The sequence below is a fragment of the Acinonyx jubatus genome, chromosome B4 (genome assembly GCF_027475565.1).
Source record: "Acinonyx jubatus isolate Ajub_Pintada_27869175 chromosome B4, VMU_Ajub_asm_v1.0, whole genome shotgun sequence".
NCBI lineage: Eukaryota > Metazoa > Chordata > Mammalia > Carnivora > Felidae > Acinonyx > Acinonyx jubatus.
In genome coordinates, this window is record NC_069387.1 from 100,004,701 (window position 1) to 100,015,373 (window position 10,673).

At 35.7% G+C, this 10,673-nt stretch overlaps 1 long non-coding RNA gene across 2 annotated transcripts in view; it reads left to right on the forward strand.

Annotated features, from left to right (window-relative positions):
• LOC128316441 (uncharacterized) overlaps nucleotides 1–9,203 on the forward strand; it is a 53,630-nt gene extending 44,427 nt beyond the window's left edge. Inside the window, exon 5 of one of the 2 annotated variants that reach the window (XR_008300364.1) lies at nucleotides 461–1,638. This is a non-coding gene — a long non-coding RNA (uncharacterized LOC128316441). Of the gene's footprint in view, nucleotides 1–460; nucleotides 1,639–5,493 lie in introns of those variants that run through there. The other variant, XR_008300363.1, reaches the window with a different exon arrangement.
• Nucleotides 9,204–10,673: the final 1,470 nt, after the last annotated feature.

Genomic DNA, 10,673 nt, shown 5'->3' on the forward strand with positions numbered 1-10,673 from the left:
CCTGAGAAAACAGGTAAACTATTTTGGTTTATGTTTCCTTCCAAAGGAAGAGAGAGTGAAATAAGAGAGGGTTACGTTGTATACTTAGGCTGGTACATTCACTATCTTGTTCATGTATTTTCTCTTGTCTGAAATTGTCCAGAGTAAAAAGTAAAAAAAAGAAGATACAATGCTTAAATATTTTAATCCTTTTTTTCCTTTACACTCATATGACCCATCAGTCTATGCCACCATTTTTTGATTTTCATCCCCAGAAAAATCTTGACTGAATTCCTTCTGGAGTACTTACTCCACTACATAGATGTTCAGTCTGTATATCTCTATCCTTCCTTTCTAATTCTTCTCTTGTTCCTGATTCACAACGCTTCTTGAGCAATTAGTGTGAAGGAGAAAGTGTCATCTTTGCTATACAATAAACACTAAAGAGCACTGTAAAATTTTTCTCATTTATTTCCGTAAGTTTCAGAGGCTGTTTGGTATCAAGAATGGATCCAGCCTCACAGTTCTGGAAGCTGTTTGGCTCTTCAGAGAAATACGCTGAAGCCCAAAAGCTATTCCATGAAAACATAATTAGGGAAGTCCTGTTCAATCATTCACTGTCATTAAGTGAATTAAAGCTTGTATGAACAGTACATCCTGCCCTATTTAATTGAGGAGAGTAAGTATATTCACTGACGTAAGCAACAAATGAAATTTGCATGGCGCAGGGATTTAGATGTGATATGGTTTCCTTTCAAACTATGTATGTAGGGGCACCTGGATGGCTCAGTCAATTGAGCATTTTGATTTTGGCTCAAGTCATGATCACTTGGTTGTGAGACTGAGCCCTGTGTTGGGCTCCGTGCTGAGTGTGGAGCCTGCTTGGAATTCTCTCTCCCCCCTCCCTCTCTCTCTGCATCTCTCTGTCTGTCTCTCTCACACACAAAATAAATAATAAAAAATAAACAATGTAAAAAAGATAACAAAATAAAAGATGTGTGTAAAGAGAGAAGCAATTACAAATCATGGAAGTGAAAATAGGACATAAATAGGCTAAACAGGGTGATTTGGCATTTGTATTTTTACTAGTAATCTAAAAAGGCATTAATGTGGCTACATAGGAACATTACCTAAACTACAAAGAAGAAACCTTAAACAAGCATCTGTGAGAGAGTAGGGACACTAAACTAAGGATATAATGAAGGGGAGATTATCCATCATGCGTGACTCTTAAAAGATGCCAAAAAAACCTCTCCTTTGAAATGAAGCTTTTAAAAGAATTATAAAACTTGTGTATAATACAATGACAGCACAGGGCCCAACATGGGCTTAGAGAATACTGTCATTGTATAATCATAGTAGTACTTGGTACAACTCAGCTATGTAGTGTGTATGTAGTGGTTAGGTTGTCATAAAATTATTAAACAGCTGTTACATATGAGAAAGTAATACACTTTCATGCTTGAGAAGCAGACGCAAAAAAAGATAAAGCATGCTGTGGCACAAGGTAGAATGACGTGGCCCAGTAGGGTAGCTAAAGGAAGCAAACCTATCGGTTTGCTGCTAACAATACAAAAATAAGTAGATCACACTATGGGCAAAGAGGCAAAGTTACGCAGGGTGGTAGGTCCTGTAAACCAGATGTGTCTGTGACCAAAAGTGCACTCTTAATGGCAGAACATTGGAAAAGAATATTCCCTAAACATTTTAATGATTTTTTTTGCTTTTGTTTTTGTTTTTTGTTTGTTTGTTTGTTTGTTGAGAGAGAGAGAGACAGAGAACAAGTTGGGGAGGAGCAAAGAGAGAGGGAGACACAGAATCAGAAGCAGGCTCCAAGCTCTGAGCTGTCAGCACAGAGTCTGACGCAGGTCTCGAACTCGTGAACTGCGAGATCATGACCTGAGCCAAAGTCAGATGCTTAACCTACTGCACCACTCAGGCGCCTCTCCTTAGGCATTTTAACTTGAGGACCAGAAATTATTTTTCACATCTAATATGTGCATATAAAGTGTGTGTGTGTATATATATATATATATACACACACACACACACACATGTATATATATATACACACATATATATGTATGTATGTATATGTACACATATATATACATACACACACACATATATGTATATGTGTATACACACAAACACACATATATATATAAACTCAGATTAATAACCATGACAGAAGAAAGAAAGTATGTAATTAAATTATACTTGAATTGAAGTAGTTACAAATAACCACCTCTCATTATAGATTTTTTTGTAGAGTATAAGAGAAATAGTTACCTTTAACTCCCAAATATGGATGCCCTTGAGATCTGTGTAAATATCCTGCGAAAGAAAAACATTTATAGAGTCATCCTAAAACACTGTAACAGAAAACATTTAAAAATATATTTATTGAGAAGTTAAGAATATATTAATATATGTGCATTGATCGTGGTGGTCTGTGAACACATTGCAAGATTTTGGAAAGTGGATTTGAATGGAAAGTGTCTTCTGTATAAGAACAGTCCCCATGTAAAAGCATAAAGACAAGAATGAGCGTAGGGTTTACAGGCAACTCTCAAGAAAGCAGCCTGACTGAGAACAGAAAAGTATTTTGTAGTCTTAGGAAATGGTGTTGGATAACTGAGTTAGATTGAGATTCCTGAGAGCTTTGAATTCCTGGATGAGGAATTTCAGTGTTATCAGACAGAAGAGAGGAAGACATCCAATTATATGAATTGACCTGATTAGAATGGTGTTTTAGGAAGCTTAACCTCTCTCTAAGTGTGTAAGGGCTATTTGAAATGGAAAATTGGAAACTCGAGAGAAATAGGAGGTATTTGCATTAACCTATATAAGAAGTGATTAGGGCCTGAGCTGCAGGTGGTAATGGGAAATGGCTAATTCTACTCACATACACAGTTATTTTTAAATTTATTCACTCATTTATTCATTAAGTTACTATATATTGAATGTTTACAATGGGCCAAGTTCTGTGCTAGGCACAAGAGATACAGCAATGACAAAGGAAGTCAACATCCCTATTCTGGAAAAATTTACAGCCAAAGACTAGGGAAGAACAAAAAATAAGTAACTTTGTATAGTGTTAAGAACTGTGAAATCATGAAGTAGGATGATAGGATCGGAAGTAATGGAGATACTGGTTAGTTGCGATTGGATGTGTGATTAGAAAAGGCCTCAGAAGAGGTTACATTTGAGTTGGGTCCTGAATAAAGTAAGGAAATGATCCTGAGCAAAGAACATCCTAGATAAAGGAATATGAAGATGCTGAGCCAGAAGCATTCCCGGTAGGGAGATTCACTACATGCAAACAGCATATTAGCTTCAAAGAATCTTTTTTAAAATTTGTTACCAACCACTTTGCCAGTTTGTTTGATTCCAAACTGTACTTATTATTGGGGCTGTTTTTCCTTAAACACCTATTGGTGTGTTAGACACTTTACATCAAAGTCCCAATCATTTTGCAAGTTCTGTCTCTTTTTTTGTGTGCATAAGATAAAACATGTGAATACAAGTAAAAATGTCATTGTCTGGCATATACACTGACTCATAATAGTAAATTTGCATTAAGTAAATGAAATGCCAGGTGTTATTCTGAGAGTTCCTTGAGACTGGCTCAGTGATACATCTGCTCAGTTCCACTGGCATTGCCACTACACTGTGTCAATCATTCTCACCTCATCATGCAAAACCTCCCCAATCAGTCTCACTGTTTTCTGCCGCCTTCTGGGTTCATCTCATTTCACAACCCCTACTGGAGTAATCACCTTGAAAAGCAGTTTTGTCTGGTTGCTTCTCTGATCAATAACTGATTCTACATTGGTTACGGAATAAAGTTAACACTTTCTTGTATGCGATTCAAGGCTCTTTTTCCAGTTGCACCCCAATCTACTTTTTGAAATTCTTATCTCCCCATTAGCCCAGCTTGAAATTTCCTACCCATTATCTGTGCCCTGTGTCCTATACCATCTAAAATAATACTTCCCTCCCCCTAGTGTAAATCTAACTGATGTTACTCATATTTCAAAGCCTATGTTGTTTTAATGGTTTTTCACTGAAACCACACAGCTCACAATTCTCTCTTCCTTCCCGATTTCTATAACATCTGTTGTGTGTGCTACTAACGTGAGATACCTTGAACTATCTATTGCCTATCTATCTATCTATCTATCCCATAATGTGATATATATCACATTATACGTAGGTATTTGTTTATATTATAATTTTCTAGTTAGAATATATGCATGTATGTCAATTATATTGTGAGCTTCTAAAGGCAAGTACAATTTACTTCTTTTATTTCTATTGACAGCAGAAGAATTGTCAGCTCATAAGAAATATTCAACATGTATGTTGACTGATTAAACAGCTACATGTACATTACAAACAAGCACAATTCATGAATTTGCTAATAGATTTATTTTTACTCCAAATAGTCAGGTTTGACTTGTTCCATAATATGTTTCCATTTCCCCCTCTTATCCCACACATATTTCATAAAATGTGCTTTGCATGCATTCTCTCTCTCTCTCTCTGTATGTACATATATGTGTGCACATACACATAAGCATTTGTAAGTACATATATACATACCACATATGCAGATTCTCTTTATATATAACATATATAGGATGTGAAACACATATGACACAATGTTGGCTTGACAACATAAAGTCACATTTACTACTGTTGCATAGGTGATCATTAGGGTTTTTTTTTTTCATTTTTAAAATGTATTTTTATACTCTATTGCTGTATGCTAAATACATATATGTTTAGAATATAACATCTTTCTGATAATTAAACTGTCATTATATAGGAAATCTTTTTATCTCTAGTCATGGTTTAGGTTAATAGTCTATTTTTTCTTTTTTTAAATTGAAGTATAGTTGACACCATTGTTAACCTTCATTCCTGAGAAATAAACCAAGAGCTGCCAAATAGGACCCATTACCTATTTTTGTAAATGAAGTTTTATTGCAACACAGCCACACCCATTTATTTATATATTGTCTATAGTTGCTTTCCTCCTAAGAAGAGAAGTTGGCTAGATGCGTTACGGAGTATGTGGCACACAGAGCAAAAAATATTTACCATGGCCCTTTACAGGAAGAGTTTGCAGACACTTGTTACAAAATAAAAGAAGATGCATGCTTTTGGTTTGCATCGTTCTTGAGACGCAGGTGTCAAAGATCAGTCGATATTCTTCTGTTTGGCTTTATTTGCATTTTGTACTAAGACACATTCACTCAAAGGGACATTATTTGCCAATCATTCTTTTGTTGTTCAAGGCACTCAATTTAAGATACAGTGATCTTGAAAATGTGAAAGCTATTACAAGGACATGTCAGAAGGTGTAGAAGTTGAGCTTAATTCAGTATTATTTTCTTTCAAAGTTCCTTTGATTATGCAAGGCCTAATTAGCAAGCTAAATCATAACACGAAGAATGTGTTTGCTTTGCAAAATCAAATCAATTGCACAATTTATGTTCTCTGCAGCTGCTACTTCCCATTTTTATAGAAGCAGATCCATTCCAGCTGTGGATGTGAGCAGAGCTGCCTCCAACTCATTGATAGTGGAAATATTTCATACTCATCAGTGTGACGTGATTCCAACGACCAAAGCTTGTAAGCAAATGTCTTTAAAAAAATTTACAAGCCCAGTATTTTGGAACTGAAAAATAACTAAATTGTAATATATCGTAGGTGTTTAGTAAGCCTGAGGAAATAGAGTAATATTAGAGTAATATTCTATTATGTATTAATTTCATATTACATATTACAATGTACACATTACACATCAATATCAACGTTCAGTCTATTAATTTGAGGGTTTGAATTCTATGAATCTTTTTATGCGTCTCAAACTGACACATTAAATTATTGATTTATGACAAATTCTAAAAATATAACATTGAAAATATTTTTATTCCTTTACTTAAACAACTAAGGAGATATATACCTCATTGTAAAGAGACAACCAGAGTCTTGTTAATGAGTTAACAAGTGAACTCATTTGACATTCTCAATAAATTTCATTGACCTTATCACATTCAAGCATATATCTGTGCAATGTCTAAGGTATGGTTTTGGCTCAATGTTTACTTACCAATATCTGGTTTGCTTAATAAATCTCCGACAATTAGTCATATTCTTATTTTTCTACTTCTATCGACAATTTTATTGTTATTCCCATTATTTTGGGAATAGAGCACAGTGATTATTAAACAATCCCAGAATTGTAAGAAAGTAAATTCTTGCCACAGAAAAGTAATACATAAGAACTACATGTGGTGAAATGTAAATGGAATCGCACAGTAGCTTGGATAATAAATGTAATGTATCCCTGTGCACAGACCAAGATTCTGAAGTCACTTCCATTAACTTTTCCTATGTGTTGAGAAGCTAGACGAAAGCTGAGATTTTAACCAAAGTTATTTTTCATACAATAGCACGAACACATTCTGCATTCTTATGGTTAAACCCTTGGTAATTTGCATTTCATGTTTCTAAATTTTTACTTTTACTGTAGTAAGGGTAGAATTGATTTTGAAAAGGACAAAGGGATAAAAGAAGAACATACTGTCACTGTAATAACATATAATACTATTTAAAAGTCTAATAGATTTGGAATTTGTACATTAACATGACATTTTTATTTGTTCATGTGGCAGTTACTTTTGAGTCGACATATTCGTTTAAAACTTAATTTAGGTAAGAATATTCATGTGGCATGTCTTGTAATGCCATTAGCACCAGTTGAGGAAATGCTCCTGAACTTCTGTCAGGATCTGAGTCATGCAGGAAGAGTTGTGTATATGAATAAGGGAAACATTTGATGAGGGTGTCTAGGAGTAGGAAAAATCCAATGGTTTTGATTTATATTTAATAAAGTGTATTTTTATAGTTACATCATAAAAGATAAAAACAATAAGTTTCCGGGGTGCCTGCGTGGCTCAGTTGGTTGTGTGTCCAACTTCGGCTCAGGTCATGATCTCATAGTTTGTGGGTTCAAGCCCTGCGTTGGGCTCTGTGCTGACAGCTCAGAGCCTGGAGCCTGCTTCGGATCTGTCTCCTTCTCTCTCTGCCCTCCCTACTTGTGTTCTGTCTCTCTGTCTCTCAAAAATAAATAAATGTAAAAAAAATTTTTTAAATAATAAGTTTCCATGGTTGAATAATTTTTGAAAACCATTACATATTATTTTCCTTGAAAATTTAGCATTCATTTCTGTATTAGAGGCTCTGAAAAATCCTAATTCAGGGTTCCTACATTTTTTTTTGCTTTGTTTTGTTTTACTTTACCCTTCATTCTCTGTCTTTTTTTTTTTTTAATGACAAAATGCTTTCTTAAACTAACAGCTGTTGCCATTCTATGGAAAAAAAAGTGCTCCAGAAAACATTTTGGGAAAGATGGAAATAGGTCTTAAAAAAAAAAAAAGATGAAAACACACATGGAGATATGAAAACCTCATAGGGTACCAGCCAGTCTCTCGCCAGATTCATTGGCACAGTAGGTGCCAATTCTAGGTTCCCTCAGGTGTTCTCTGGTTAAAAAGTGACCCTGCAAAAGAAGACTTTCAGAAGAAGCTGAGTGCATAACAGTGGTTCTCAAGCTTCTTAAGATGGGTACTTTACGACTGGCAGGCACCTTTCAAGGAGTACCTAGCTGTCCTCTACAATTCTCTTTGGGAATTTCTATCTGCCAAGAGTTACATGTTTCCCAAATGCCATATCCCTTGTTAAGCCATAACTTATAATCACAGCATTTAACAAGAAAAATACTATAAAACACAATTCTTTCCAAACCAGGGGTATTCGGCTCTTTGGCAATTACATTGAAAAAATATGGAGACCGATACATGTGTCTAATCCTGTGTTAAGGATGGAGATTAAAAAAATGATAAAGTAAAAGTCTCAAAGGAGTAACAGGTTAGTGTAAGGTATAGTCATATATGCAAATAACCACAACAAAGTATGATAAATGCTGTCGTAGTGGAAAGAGTAAAGAGTCATAGGATGCCAGGGGTGAGAGGGAGAATACATTCCGCTTGCAGAAGATATGTAGAAGGTGGCCACAATTTCAAAGAATGGGTGACATTTAATCAGAAATAATTTAATAATGAAAAATAATATAATGGAAATAATTCACCCCATGGGGAAAAATGCACAAGAAAGCTGTTGCCTGGTCTAGAACCAAATCTTAAGCTGGGTCACAAACCACCAGAAACAACCATATCAGGTCACTTTGCTACATATCTCTAGCTACGACCCTGACTAGTAATAGCTACTGGTATGACCATTTAACAAACATTTTTGAGAGTTTCCTATGTGCAATGCATACTTAGTAAGTAGCAGGGATACACCCGTGAGCAAGACACAAACCTCAGGTTTAAGATTCCAACAGTAATCAGGAACACGACAGGGATGTCCACTCTCACCGCTGTTGTTTAACATAGTGTTTCTGGTTCTAGCATCAACAATCAGACAACAAAAGGAAATCAAAGGCATCAAAATTGGCAAAGACGAAGGTAAGCTTTCACTTTTTGCAGATGACATGATATTATACATGGAAAATCCGATAGACTCCACCAAAAGTCTGCTAGAACTGATACATGAATTCAGCAAAGTCGCAGGATACAAAATCAATGTACAGAAATCAGCTGCATTCTTATACACTAATAATGAAGCAACAGAAAGACAAATAAAGAAACTGATCCCGTTCACAATTGCACCAAGAAGCATAAAATACCTAGGAATAAACCTAACCAAATATGTAAAAGATCTGTATGCTGAAAACTATAGAAAGCTTATAAAGGAAATTGAAGAAGATATAAAGAAATGGAAAAACATTCCATGTTCATGGATTGGAAGAATAAATATTGTCAAAATGTCAATACTACCCAAAGCTATCTACACATTCAATGCAATCCCAATCAAAATTGCACCAGCATTCTTCTCAAAACTAGAACAAGCAATCCTAAAATTCATATGGAACCACAAAAGGCCCTGAATAGCCAAAGTAATTTTGAAGAAGACCAAAGCAGGAGGCATCACAATCCCAGACTTTAGCCTCTACTACAAAGCGTTAATCATCAAGACAGCATGGTATTGGCACAAAAACAAACACATAGACCAATGGAATAGAATAGAAACCCCAGAACTAAACCCACAAACGTATGGCCAACTAATCTTTGACAAAGCAGGAAAGAACATCCAATGGAAAATAGTCTCTTTAACAAATGGTGCTGGGAAAACAGGACAGCAACATGCAGAAGGATGAAACTAGACCACTTTCTTACACCATTCACAAAAATGAACTCAAAATGGATTAAGGACCTGAATGTGAGACAGGAAACCATCAAAACCCTAGAGGAGAAAGCAGGAAAAAACCTCTCTGACCTCAGCCGCAGCAATTTCTTACTTGACACATCCCCATAGGCAAGGGAATTAAAAGCAAAAATGAACGATTGGGACCTTATGAAGATAAAAAGCTTATGAACAGCAAAGAAACAATCAACAAAACTAAAAGGCAACCAACGGAATGGGAAAAGATATTTGCAAATGACACATCAGACAAAGGGCTAGTATCCAAAATCTATAAAGAGCTCACCAAACTCCACACCCGAAAAACAAATAATCCAGTGAAGAAATGGGCAGAAGACATGAATAGACACTTCTCTAAAGAAGACATCCAGATGGCCAAGAGTCACATGAAAAGATGCTCAACGTCGCTCCTCATCAGGAAGTACAAATCAAAACCACACTCAGATATCACCTCACGCCAGTCAGAGTGGCCAAAATGAACAAATCAGGAGACTATAGATACTGGAGAGGATGTGGAGAAACGGGAACCTTCTTGCACTGTTGGTGGGAATTCAAACTGGTGCAGCTACTCTGGAAAACAGTGTGGAGGTTCCTCAAAAAATTAAAAATAGATCTACCCTATGACCCAGCAATAGCACTGCTAGGAATTTACCCAAGAGATATAGGAGTGCTGATGCATAGGGGCACTTGTACCCCCATGTTTATAGCAGCACTCTCAACAATAGCCAAATTATGGAAAGAGCCTAAATGTCCACTAACTGATGAATGGATAAAGAAATTGTGGTTTATATACACAATGGAATACTATGTGGCAATGAGAAAGAATGAAATATGGCCTTTTGTAGCAACGTGGATGGAACTGGAGAGTGTTATGCTAAGTGAAGTAAGTCATACAGAGAAAGACAGTTACCATATGTTTTCACTCTTATGTGGATCCTGAGAAGCTTAACAGAAGTCCATGGGGGAGGGGAAGAAAAAAATGGGTTAGAGAGGGAGAGAGCCAAAGCATAAGAGACTTAAAAACTGAGAACAAACTGAGGGTTGATGGGGGGTGGGAGGAAGAGGAGGGTGGGTGATGTGCACTGAGGAGGGCACCTGTTGGGATGAGCACTGGGTGTTGAATGGAAACCAATTTGAAAATAAATTTCATATTAAAAATAAATAAATAAATAAATAAATAAATAAATAAATAAAAATTAAAGAGCTGAGGAATAAAAAAAACAAAGATTCCAACAGTATAATGGAAGAACATGCAAAATAGGCAATTAAAGCAAGTATTTAAAAATAAATGTTTGCAAAACACTGCCTAGGTTGGTAAATCAATTGTAAATAAATTGTATTTATGAAGAATTTAT